This window comes from Pholis gunnellus (assembly GCF_910591455.1).
Source record: "Pholis gunnellus genome assembly, chromosome: 10".
Classification (NCBI taxonomy): Eukaryota; Metazoa; Chordata; class Actinopteri; order Perciformes; family Pholidae; genus Pholis; species Pholis gunnellus.
This window is the reverse complement of record NC_136537.1, coordinates 5,923,311-5,937,810: the sequence shown is the minus strand read 5'-3', so window position 1 is coordinate 5,937,810 and position 14,500 is coordinate 5,923,311.

Here is a 14,500-nt window from a genome sequence, read left to right as displayed (position 1 = left end):
AATCTGTAGGCAACGAGACAAGTATTTGATATCAAAAGCATTCTGGTGTCCGTTCGTAGTCTGAGTAGTACTGATCAATGATGTTTGAGTAGTACTGGTCATTGATGTTTGAGTAGTACTGATCATTGATGTTTGAGTAGTACTGATCAATGATGTTTGAGTAGTACTGATCAATGATGTTGGAGCAGGCTTTGGTTGAATGCAGGTAAACAGTCCGTGTGGACAGCAAAAGAGGCGGAATGCATTGGTTGAAATGCAATCTCTGAACCCACATCTGACAGCAATTTCGCTTTTTGTAAAGTGGTGACTACAACGTCATCTCTCAATTCCAACTCCATTCTCATGTCTGATTGTTCTGACTGATCTGTTAACGATGACGGAAGTCTTGGCCTGGCTAATCGTTACCTATTATCCTGATATTCGCTGGCTATACTGGAGCCCTTACAAATATTGGCCATTGACCCCAGAGGCTTATCCTTCGTCAGACCGATAGCTGATCAATTCAGAGATTTACTCTCCCAAAACTGGTTCCAAACTAATTTGAGGAGCTTAATTTTTGAATTAACGATTAATTTACACACAATCATAGCATGAATATCAAATGTTAGAGAAAGAAAGCAATATTTTCGCATGTGCCTTGCTTTTTGGGTATAGTGCTATATTTGTCCCTGGTGTCCCGACAGAACTCAAGAAAACCTCCTTTGATGTTTTTGCTTCACGGATTCCTTCCAGCTCCTTATGTCACATTACTGCAGCAGCTGCCAAAAGGGGGCTTTCACCTCTCTGGCTTCTCCGTGCAGTGCTGCCTTGGCCCACGAAAAGACTGCTGTGAAGCCTATAAACCCGGCCTCTCGGCTCTTTAAGCTACCAGATCACTGCTCACATCCACCACACAGCAATTCTGCTCACACAATTTCACTGTAAACTGCCGATCAGGACCCATATTTTCTTCTCAGCAGAAGCATTACAATGTCTGTTTTGTTTAGACAGTTTAGTGGACGGAACAGAGCTCTTCTTCCAGTTGGGTGGCTGCAGCTCACGCCCCATTGAAGCTCGTCTCGTAGTCTGGCCGTGATGCGGAGCTCATTGGTGTAAATGCAGATTGGAGTTTGAGATGTACAAACATTTCTGGGAGGCAGAGTTATTGTGGAGGCAGAAATAATCTCATTAAATGAGCTGAAACTCATTGGTGATAGGCCAAAGAAGCACAGTTTAGTGGCCAGATAATGTAAAAATCACACGGGAGCCTGTTGGAAAAGGCGATAGGAGAGACGTAAAACCAGAAAAACACACAAATTCCCCATTTCATTTCCATTCATTTAGCTTGATTTGTTAAAATAAACCAATTTATTTGTAGTATGAGGCCGTACTTTGTTTTTCTGCTATGTTAGGCAACTTCAGCTCATTCAGAACACTGCTGCCAGAATTCTAACGAGTACCAAAGAAACTGAGCACATTACTCCTGTTTTTCGATGTCTACACTGACTACCAGAGGATAAGCAAAAGTGCTGCTGCTACTGCAAAACATTGAGCGATTCATACACTCCATAATATCGGGTCAAAATACATTTCTGATCTCCTTGAAGAATCAAAAAAACCCAGTACAGGTCCCTTATGTCTTTAGTCGACTAGTAGTACCTTGAGTCAGAACAAAACAGGGTGAAGCTGATTTTAGCTGCTATGCTGCACACAGATGGGACCAACTTCCTGATGATGTCAAATGCACCTCAGCACAAGGCACTTTCAAATCTAAATCAAAAGCCTTGTCCTCCTGAGCCTTTGATTGATTGGTTTCTCATTTCTCTCATTTCCTTTGTTGCATTTGGGGCAACTTAGAAGTTATTGCCGCACTGTAATTGCATTTCTGGTCTACTTTATGTTGTTGTGTTTTATTTCAAATCAGCAAATTTGATTAACATACTTTATTTCATTGAGTTTTTGTATTGCTTATTGTTTTTTTTTTATTGTCTCCCTTTCCTTGTTTTGCCCTTGCCAATGTGTCGTATTCTTCCCGCAGATTCCTTTCAGTCGACCTGGAAGCTGCAGTAGCAGTAACTAAACAGCAACTAGCAGCAGTTAAATTAACACTTTTCAATACAATGAAAGAAATATGAGTATTTAACAACTGTTATTTCAGTAAGTCTACTTGTAACAACCTATACAACTAATCAAGAGCGGCAACGGTTGCTTAAACACTTTCAAAGTTCCAAATGGTAAATGGACTTGCACTTGCATGGCGCTTTTCTAGTCTTCCAACCACTCAAAGCGCTTTTAACACCACATGTCATCATTCTCCTATTTACACCCATTCATGCACTGATTGCAGGGGCGACCATGCAAGGTGCCACCTGCCCATCAGGACTTACTAACATTCATACCCATTCATAATTTGGTCTAAAAGTGTCTTGCCCAAGAAACACATCGACATGGACTAGCGGAGTCAGGAAGTGAGGTTTACATCTGTGTGAAATGTACCAGGGCTAATAGAAAAGTGATGCTGCGTAAATAAACTCAACACCTTTTACTTTTTTTACAAGAACACGTAAGCATAATATGTGAACAGGGTGTTAGACTGTGCATGTTTGTGTGCGCTGATTATCTCGGGGGTATAGACATGTTGAACAACCCCAGGACAATCTGTAAGAGAGAATGGGACACTGCTAGAGAATAATGCATGTTGAATGTTTCGGTATATAGATGGATAGTCATAGCAAAGGCAGTGACTGTTCCTTTGCCAATTGCAGAACAGTAGTTCCAAAACCATTATGCACTGCAGGAGAAGGCTGTGCCACAAGTTTTTTGTTCAGATCCAATATATACATTTCTAAGTCAGCAATCATAACAGCCATCCAATAATAGTAACACGGCCAGCCGTGGCTCTTAAGGTGCGTTCACACCAAAAGCGTTTCACGCGTCGCGAATCGCGCCAAACGCAACGCCGGCATCGCCGGGGACTATTTGTGTTCATTCGCGTCCATCGCGTCCAACGCGCTGGACGCGCCAAAAAGGGGGCGTGGCTTATCGGCCTGAAAGCTGTTCAACTGTCCGCCATCAACCGTAGAAAAATAGCCTCTATTTCTGCTCAGTACGTGTTGTGGAAGTCCCAGATATCACGGGGAACTAAACGCCGTCATGTCTGGTTCATAACATAGTCCGGAGGAGCTCCGTGGATTTCATCGAGCTCACTGTGTCTAGCGAGCCACACGTCGGCTGTTTACTACAGCTGTATGAACACACTATAAACTGACTTGGCTGTGATTTAACGGCAATAAACCGACAAAAAGGGACTCCGAAATAACTACGTAATGATGCCGATTTGTACTTGTTTTATCAATGAAGCTCGGATCAATCGGTGCTAGGCTATGCTAACATTACGATAACGTCATATAGACGTAAATACGGCAGCGTCTATTCATTGTTTGTACCATATGGTTTACACACAAACATGTCTACACATAGTTTGGTCCGGTCTCTACTGATATGAGGTATCGTAGAGCTCTGGGTGAACATAGCGGCTACAGCATTTATTTTCTGATTTAGCAACGGCAGGACTTCACTGATGACGGAAGAGCAACTCAACGCTGATTGGCTATCGCGCTGGAGCGTCACGCGATTTTTTCGCAGAAGTTCAAATATTTCAACTTCAGCGTTTGGGGCGTTTCGGCGTTTCGGCGTTTTGACGCGTCAAACACGCCGCGCCAAACGCGCCAAACGCGACGCCCCAAACGCGCCAAACGCCCCAAACGCGTCTGTACATAGACTTTGTATGTAATCGCGCCGCGTCAAACGCGTGAAACGCTTTTGGTGTGAACACGGCTTTAGAGGGTCGTCCGGCAACCGCAAAGTCTTGCTGCTAAAATGCTAGGGATGGGTTAAATGCAGAAGTTACATTTCATATATATATATATATATATGTACCTAATGTATATGACGACTATATTACACATTTTTATTGATAAACATCAGTTTTCATTCTCATCACTGCTCATTTTGTAGGAATATATTAACAAGGAAAGTATGCAGTATTGTAGTAAGTGGAGTGGAAGAACTTTCAGGTCAGTCAGTGTTTTTTGCCACTAATCTGATGAACACGGTGCACATAGACATGATGGTTTTTGAAAAGAGATTTTTTTTCTTTGCCAAGACCTGTGCTAATACTATAATTGTTTTTCAAATTGTTCCTTTGTTTGTTTGGTGGTTTGTAAAAACAAAGTTTAATTCCCACTCACTCAGCATGTATTGTTTCCAACCACTAACCATTATTGTGTATGGCTCCTCCAGTAAGCTCTCACATTGGCAATATTTTACAAAAGAAAACAGACAGTACCTTATCTTATGTTTATTTATAATAGATCCCGAGTAAGGCAATCCCAAGATCCTCAGTAAGGCAAACCTACCCCTGAGCACAAAAGATATAGCTTCCGGGCTTCTTTGGATTTTCATGCAGGTCTCAGCATGAGATACAAGACACTTGAGCATATCGTGTTGGATTTGGATTCTGCCTTTTCTATAGCAAAACACTGAAATTATACCAGCCCTTACTTTACCTTCTATCATTTCATCTAACATTACCATCTGACAGTCATTACCACATAACAAAAGATACAGTTGAGGCTGATGGGAATGTCATTAGTTTTGCAGGTATTTGGTCATGAGCCACAGTATATGATAATGGTGCCAAAATCAAATGATTATAGTGTATCTTCTGGGGACCATGATTTTCTGTACCAAATTTTTCACAGCAGTTAATTCAAAGATTGATATGAGATATTTACAGCCTGGTCTCCCACGGCATCAAATACCAGTGTTTGGGCAGTCGCCCAGTGAGTACCGATGCACAAGGCAACCATTTAGAGAACCAACTCCAATGCAAACCCATCCGTCTCAATATTAGACGCCAAGAACACGGACGTAGTATTAAGAGCAAGAGGTCCTCTTAGGGCAGGAGGACAGGACTTTTACGCCACTAAGTCACATGACTCTATGTCCGTAGCTTATACTTATACATTAGCAATACTTGCATACTTATTTTAAGCCACACCATGCAGTCTTTCGTAACCCCTCCAAATCAGATACAGTTACAAGGAATTAACTGGAGAGATTGGCAGAAACACACAAACAAATCTGTCAGGGAACAAGTGCAAGTAGACTGACGTAAATACTGAGGGACCAATAAGAGAATGGGCTGCAGGTGAGATGGGTGTGGAAGATCAGGTGGGTTGGATGAGTGATTGCATGGTCTGAGTGGTAGGACCTGAAATGACAGGAGAGTTAGTGAAACAGGCAGATCCAGAGCAAAACATTAACATTGTGACATTCCTTTTTGCATAGTTTGGCTGCAATGTTTCATTTAATTTCATTATAAATTTAATTTATATTTATTTTAGACAGAAAAAAAGGTCAAGAACGGTTAAGAAGTGTGTTCTCATTTCTTAATAATATTAACAATCCACAATTAAAGGCCGGTAATATGGAGCCACCTAAGTCACTGCATTTTCTACAACACTGCCCTGCAACTATTTCAAAATAGAGGCCTTGTGTTAACAATGGGAATCTGTCCAAAGTAAGATACTAAGAAGGCTTTTATTTTGAAACAGTAACAGGAAGTGTTTGGTTAGAAAAAAAACCCCGTCTGCGACATGTTCTACAGATATGGACATCGGAACTGTAGTATTATTGCTTGTATGATGTCAACAAACTGTCAAAAGATCATTTTCACTGCGCGCCAAAGGTAAAAGAAACTTGAATCTCTTGAAGAGACGCAGCGGAGTCGGATACCAGAAAAAAAGGTAGCCTCCTGCATCATTATAGTGATGCCGGGGTTGATATCAAAATGAAAAAAGACAATATCAACCTGCTGTTGGTACACTTAAGTCGTTAGCCTCCATCCTCATGTCTGTGCAAGATGGCAATCCAGCCAGCTGTGGAGATATTTAAGGTGAGGACCTCTTCTGGTCCCTAGGGTAGACTTGTTGACAGCTCTGAGCAGAGAAAACAGCATTACTTTTGCTTGGTCTAGATATGTTAAGGCAACACAAAAGGATCACAGAATATCTTTTGATCAGGGATAATCATGGCAACCTAAATTTGCTGACAATAGAGATGTTTTTTTACAAGCCGAGAGTTAAAACCAAATTGGGTTGGATCAGAAATTTGTAATCGTATTATTGGAATATGCGTTTGAATTTGAATTAACAATACATAAACCAGAACTAATTGTAGTATTCACTCATATAACACAACAAAAAAATATGATGTTTTTTCATTCACTCTCTTTGTTCAAAAACACACTGCAAAGATAAAGTGAAAGTGTGCGACTTCCTTATCTGCCACAGATATCTATGCAGCATTGTAAATAGGTGCTTATCTGTGCCAGGTGTGTGCAACGTTTGAATAATTACAACTGAGAATTGGCGAACCTCCGGTCTAGAATGATAATATGCAGGCAATCACTCTAAATCATTGAATAAGACATTTCAAACAATCTTGTCAAAAATGAAATCAAACTCACCAAGCGGTCTGCCTGCTTAACAGCAACTGAGTGGTGGAGATGTACTCAGCAGTGTGTGTACTGGTAGTTACATTAGCCGTTTTCCAAATACACCTTCCAAAAAACTAAGGCTACATCCACACTTTTTTACTTTTACTTTTTTACTTCTGTCCACACCGACAATGTGTTGTGTCCCATGTTCACTTCACTTCCTGTGTTCTGCCCTGAATAAGTTAACTGGTAAAATCTCTTTTCATTGTTTCATGCATAAATGGGTGTAGCGCTTTTATTTTGACACCTAATGAAGCAGGAAGTGAGAAGCAGGAAGTAGGAAGTTGAGAGCTGTAAACTGCAGAGAGCATGGTCGCAGCTGTGTGGTATCCCATGTTTAATCCACAGTAATCCTTCGCCTGAATTCCTCAGAAAGCAATGTCTGTAAGTGTTCTATGTTCTTAGTGTGTTGAATAAGTAAGAATGGTGACTTTTGTTAGGTAAATGTGAACATAAGGCTGTTTATCCATTATTCATATTGCAGTCAATTAAGATGTTTTGTATTTTCTTTTCTAGTTTCACTCTGATTCAACGTTGTCAACCTGATTTAATATGTACGAAATCAATAAAGGAGCAAGCACGCTCGCATTCCTGGCTCTTGAAAAAGGAGTTTGGTTGGCTGTTTATCTATGTTAACACTTTGGAAGTAAAACACATAGAGAGAACAGTACATCCTGCCTTTGTATGTTTTCCCGCCTTTGTAATTGAATTTAACTAGACTACAGCTGCTAGCATAGACAACAAAGGCCAGTAATGCTTGTAATTTATTATCCATGTTAAAATGAATCACTGGTAGAACTGACCGGAAAAGGCTCACGTGATGAATCCATGAAGGACATGTCGTTTTCAAACTGAAAGGGGACCGGTAGCTAATGTTTCAGTTTGAAGGGTTGTACAACGATGGAGTAGTGTGGGTGCTAGGCGTAAATGTTGCAAAATATATGCGTTTTTTTTAAATGAAAAGGTAGTATTGTGGATGTGGCCTAAAATTGAGCAAATTTTCCTCCCCACTGTGGCCGCAGAGTAGTGGCTTGGGGTTAGCGATCTACTCGGCTGTATTCTTACTCGCCTTGGACTGGTTAACAGTAGTGCGTGAGGAGTCAGCAGGCTGTCGATAGTATGAAACCGACAAAGGTGTTTTGAGGAAATGTGAGTCACCACCGCAACCATGAGAGGTCCTTGAGCATGCAGCCAAAAATGGCCACCCAAAATATTATGCAGTTTGCTGCAGCAGAATGTGAGAATATCAGTGGACACTCACTCACGGACGCACGTACACACAAGACAGGTTGCATGATTCTCCTGGAGGATGTAACGGATCCAACGTTACATTCATAATGTTGAGCTCTTGACGTGTAAAATATTTTACTCTTTCCTGTCAAACTAGATTCCAAATGGGTTTCACATCCACATTTCCCACCCCTGTCACATACCGAAACAGTATTTTGGCTTTGACGTGCAAGTCACCTCTAAAAAGTAAATGCCAACTGTAATTAGGTATCTCAAGCTCTAACTGAGATGACCATCGGATCGGAACAGTGACGATAATAGCTATTAGAGACAATTAGATTCAGAAAGTCACAGAGAGCACTCTCTACACTGTGGCGCAGAGTGTGTACTGTATATGTGCTCCTCCATTGTGGAACTTGGCATCCTGCAGAGCAGAACTTTGTAGCGTAATAACTGTAATTGAAAGCGTGACCTGATAGTTGATCAGTCTAGGCACACACCCCTTCCTGTTTTGATGTTTCCCTCCATCTTATGCTGACACATCTGTGGTTTTGTCTTGTTTTTCTTTGCACAGGTTTGATTGTTTGAATTGGGAAAGAAGCAGCAGCATCGATGCATTCAGAGCAGCGGAGAAAGTGCTACTGTTTACAGCTCAGGTTTGGATTAGGGTTGGGGTGTTGTTGGAGTGTTATTGACATATGATCATAAAGTAAACATCAGATTTAATTTATCCCACACCCAACACCTCTATTGTGTCCCCGACATCCCAGTTCTGTTACAGCGCTCTACTTCCGGAACGGCCTATTTTCGTTCACACAGTCACAGTTTGTTAGTCACAGTAAATTGACATGTCACGCTCAAACACAACATGTCTTGCTCACTCAATCTTCTCACGCCCAACACTGGCAACACACACTTTCATGAGAACGTTTGAACGGACACACGTGGACAAATGACTGAAGATACATGTTTGTCATGAAAAATGACGCTCCGCAGCCGCGACTCACTCTGTGTACGTCCGGAAGGCCGCAGGGGGTCCGAGAGTGCTGAGGAGGCTCCGCGACATCACACAGAGCGTGTTGCTGACATGCCCGCTAATCAGGATACTGACAAACAAGACGGATTGCTGGGCGCGTTAACTGCGTAAACCAATATTTCATTCGAGACGCGCGCACAAAGTACACACGATGCAGGCTGGACCTATCAGTTTTAGAGTTGTGAGTAAAAAAGGGATGCAAGCTGCACTCCAGCCAGCGTGAAATAAGGCTGGAGGACACGAGACTGCCGGAGCGAGCGGAGGAGGCGTATAACAAGATGACACTCAAGTACCAGGATTTCTTCCATTCCCTTCTACATCGATAATAATAGTTCTCCCAGTAGCCTTTTAATAAACTTGATAGAAGTTCCATAAACAACTCAAAATTCAACCTACAATCTGTCACAATCCAAATCACGATCCAATCCATTCAAAACTCCACAATTTACATGTTAAGTAAATGTTGCTTGCCCTTAATGTAAACAGGAGTAATTTTCATTGAGTCGAACATAACCATAATGCCCCGATAAACACACTAAATAGCCAGCATACTTTTGCTGCAGTTCTTCACGGTTCAGCCAGTAATACGAGTACATTTCAGGCCATACAAATGAATCTGGAGTAAAATGGAAAAGTCGACATAGCAGCTTGGCCGGAGCGGCGTCCATCTTTAAGCGCACCGTTGCCGTTGGGACTGTTGTAACAGACTTACTCTCTGTAAACTAAACTGACTTACAGCAAGTCGCAGAAAAGTTTGCAGGAAAGCGCATTGCTTTCGCCAGATTAGTGACAACTTTGTTTGGCTTTATGTTTTTTTCGGTAACCAGTGAAGCATTAAAGCATGATGGAATCCCTTGTCAAAAAAGGACCACGGAAAATAGGTCAATCTTTTTATAATTTTGTACAATTACAGGGGGAACACTGCAGGTCCATGAAGAAGGTTCTCGGTTTAGTGTGGAACTTGACTGGCTTGCACAGAGCCCTGACCTCAGCCCCATCCGAAATATCCATGATGTGCATATTAGATTAAAGAATATGGAAGTGTTAATGCTGCCAATAATAAAGGTACATCGCATTCTATTTTTCCAGCGACTGCACAAACATTTCAATTAAAATATATCTGTATAAAGCCGACGGTTAAGTGATACATCCAGAGCATCGACTGTCACCTCGGCAGCTAAACATCTTCACCTCTCTAAAACGTTTCCAAAATGATTACGTTGTGAAAACGTTCACTTAGTTTGACATTGACCTGCACGTCACCCCTTTTTGAGATGCATGCTGGGTATGTGTGTGAAACAGTAGGAAGTGGCCGAGGAGAGTCCGCTGGGGACAGGCTGGTCTCAGGCAAGGGTACGGTTTGCCCTCTGGACTATAAATCAAGATTGCCCTCTTCAGACACCATTCACTTTCTCAGCTGGAGTCCAAAGACAAGAGAGCCCACAGACAGCAGCACGTTTAAAAGGGATTCAGTACTTTACTATCTTGTGCTTTGCTGAATTAAGTCTGCAAAAAAGCCCAGAGGAAAAGCGAGGACGGCCACTGCTGTAACATGATGATCTCTGCTGTGTTGCTGTTTGTCATCATTTAGAAATGTATTAAACCAGACACACGCTCGCCCTCTTTGACTCGCCATAATGTGACTGGGGGGGTATCATGTCCTTGTTTTGTTGTTTTAGGACAGTATGTTGCATGGAGGCATTTGCTCCTGTCATGTCACCCATATATAACACCCCCATCAGTATAGATCTACATTTGTGTTCATGGGATTACATTTTAAAAGTGTGTTGAAGGAATCATTCTTTTATTTGTATCATTTAAAACAACGCTACATTTTACATCTCCCAATGACTCACGCACTGCACATTTTTTTTTACTTTTTTACAATATCATTCAAAAATCTATGGGAGCCATTAGACAAATTGAATGAGTGCATGTGAGAAGTAACCTGAAATGAACTGGAAACACATTTGAGTGTGGCAGCCTGTGGTGTTGGGCCGTTAGCTGGATGGCTTGTCAGATCTAATTGACTTTCCACAGTATTTCCTGTCCCTCTCCACTCTAATTTGATAGGCTCATGCAGAGAAGCTTTGAAAAACAAACACGCACCCAGTAACGGAAAAGAAATGTGTGTCACAGGTAAAATGCCGGTATAATGTATTAATAATGGTGCAGGCATTTGAAGTTGAGAAAACAGTGAAACCTGTGCCTCTGCCGCAGCAGTTCACTGAAGCGAGCACTGAAGGACATATTATGTTTAGTGTTTACGTTTTCTCGTTTATGCAATAGAACGTGTTTGCTACCCTGCACATGAAGCATCACTGAACATGACCTGTGCTGCTGTTCTTCACACTGACCTGTTGCTTTCGGAGGAAATAAAGCATTTCCTGTATCCTCAGCACAGCGGTTTGTAATAATTTGTAAAGACAGCGGAAAGAAAACTAAAGGTAAATGTATTCATTTAGATTTGCCGTTTAGTAATCCTGATTGATTGAACTAAACCTGCATTCATTGATCTTTTCGGGTCAACTGAACGAGCTGATAATACAACATTGACATGTGCACACATAGCAGACATGGAGTGAAAAAACAACAAACTCATAGTATTTGACAAGTTGGGAGTGAGACTGGGTTGTACATTAGCCTTTAGCTGGAGTTGTTTGTGTCCACCTGAAGAATGTGAAGCTAGTACTCACTTTTCATTCTGATCTCCGGTTTGATCTCACCAACTCATAAGGGAAAAAAACTGGCTATTTCAGCAACAATCACCAGTTTTAGTGTCAGACTAGGTCATTTATCGTGGTGCTGAGTGGGTGAGGAGAGGATGATTGCGAGTGCACATTATTTGCTTTGCTTGTGCGCTCGTCCTACTCGCTGATCCAGGCTGGAATCTTGGATTGTTTAACCAACTAATCAATGTAATATTCCATTTATGTGGCATATGAATAGGCCAGTGGAAACTTGGATCTCATCTGCTTTGTGATGTCCAATTGAACACACAACACCCTAAACCTTGGCGAATGTGAATACCTTTTTATTTTACAAGGGAACAGCAACATGCACTGTTACACTTGTCGTGTTTGGATGCTATAGTGGGGCACTTTATTTGCTCTGGATGAAGTGAATTACATAAAAATGATTGTCAATAGCGTGCAAGTGTTTGCCGTGAGTGTGTGCAGATAAGAGCACAGCAGCCGCTGGCTTACAGAACAACAAACAGTCTGCAATGTTATCCTTTTAACGCCACCTTCCTGATATGTAATTTCAGTTATATATCAGGATATGCATACACATTTTAGTTTGTAAAAGTAGCTAGCATTAGCTAACTTCGCGGTATCCCGGGAAACTAACCGCGATCTTTGTTTGGAAACGGTTGGTGACTAAATCCTCTGCTTTTAAAGGGAATCGCAGTATTCCCTGCATCATGGCATTTTCTTGAGCTATAACAATTTCTCTTTTTGAGACTCCACGTGCATTTAATTGAGGCAGCATTATGCTACTTTCCAACTTTAAGCATTGTTAATATATCACAAATGAATGGAAATACATGTTTTCAAGTTTGATTTATTGTCTGATCATTATCTTCCAATATAATAACTGAACGTCTATTAAAAAATGTAAATAAGCAAAATGGCAGTAAACAGAACGTAAACATACCAATTGTTACACCAGTCGAACCCAAGAGGACATCAAAAGTGGAACTAAAAAAAACAAGAGGACAAATACAATAGCTAATGGTATATCCAGCGATCCATCTTGTTACCTCAAATTCTACAAGCTGAAACAAAAGGTTGACCTTCACATGGAGCTGAGGCGTATTAAAGAGGAAGTGTTATGGCAGAAAGCAGCGGGATCTGTTGGTGCAGTGCCAATGGATCTGAGGAGGAAAATAATGATATTCAGTGGAGTGCAGTGATCCACCAACTGGCCGCTGCCCTGCTGCTGCTCCCCGCGGGATCAGAGCACTTTAGGGCAATGATGCGATAGATCTCTCCGATGGAGGACCAACACAATACTGCACGACTGATACGCTCTGCTCACGGGTTGCCGGCACACCATTACTCTCACCTGTTCAGTCCAGGTCCTGTGCTCCAACGGTCACACATTCAAGCTGCATACTGCTTTGGTATGGGAAAGCGGCACAGCTTAGAGGTTTACATGAGGCTAAATGGTCTGCGAATAATCATAAACATAGATCAATCAGAGGCTTTGTTGAAATACATGTAATTTGCCTCCTATTGAGAGGAAATCTGTAGTATGTGTTGCTGCCTCCATTTAATAATAACCACATATTCTGATATTGTATTTTGTTTGCTGGAACCACTTTATTGACTTGACCATCTGACAGCAAGAATAGATTGAAAATCATGCAAATGCATTTGAGGACACTCGTCCTTGCAACTGGACCCGTCTTTGTGTTGTGCTCGTTCAAACGCATATGACCTGAAGACATTCTAATATTGTTACCTTGAGATGTCACCATGGAAACCTTTGAGACAGCTTTGCTTGCTCTGAGGCTTGAGAATGTGGTGCATTTTATAACTCCAGTAAAAAAAAAAATATCCCACTTATCATCTGCTATATACTGTATATAAAGAGTGTGCTGATGCACCGTTGTCATAGAAAAATATATTCTGATAACTTAATATACTGCACGCATATAAAACCCTCATCTGACGGCACGGATATATTGGTTGGGAGTCACTTTAAAGACTAGGAGCTATATATTCACACACGCACACACAGACACACACACACACACACACACTGTAGCTAAAACATGAATGAGCAAGACGTTTGAACAGTGAGCTGCTATGGGTCTTTATTAAATCTTTGATTTGATTTTAACTTTTGGTAAAAATGCAGAAATGGAAGACAAATGGATACAATAAAGGATTTAGATTTGATAAAACGTTGTTTATCCCCAACTCTATTCACATTAATGACATACTGTGGTACCCTTTATCATTTTACTTCAAAGAATTTACTACACTAACTAACCCGTTTTTAACCTTTAAAATGACATCGGGAAAATAACGACTTGTGTGGGACTTGACTTAGGATTTGTTAGTCTCGACTAGGGACCTCTTGGTCCTGACTTGGGCCTTGACAGAGGACTTGACGGCCTTGACAAGGCATTTGATTTACAGCTTGTTAGTCTTGACTGGGAACTCAACTTGGGACTTGTTGGTCCTTATTAGAGATGCACGGGGTAACTGACCAGTTTTCAGCTTATCGCTCATGGCCAATCACATTTAAATACAATGCTTTTTGTTGTCCGTTGCGCTACAGACAGTAACGTCACAGCCACACACACACAGACAACATGTCTTCAGTGTAGAAGCTCTTCAGCGTGAGTTGACAAGACATAAAGCTTGCAATTTGTATCACGGAACAATCCTAAAATATTTGTGTAGCAACACTGCTGCCATCGTGAGTTCCCTCAGCACAAACACACCTTCACTCCTGACGGATCACACACCCTTTTAACACAAATATTTTAACAGTGTTGATCATGCGCCTGCGGTGGCCTCTGGCGCACAAGGTTTAGAAGCTCACTGTTCCCTTCCATCAGTCTTCCACGCCACTGCGTTTAAAAGGGGGAGAATGATTTGACAACAACCACCAGCCGTGCCGATCAACTCACCTGGCACATGCTCTTGTTAGCCTCCTCCACACCGAGCTACATGCCA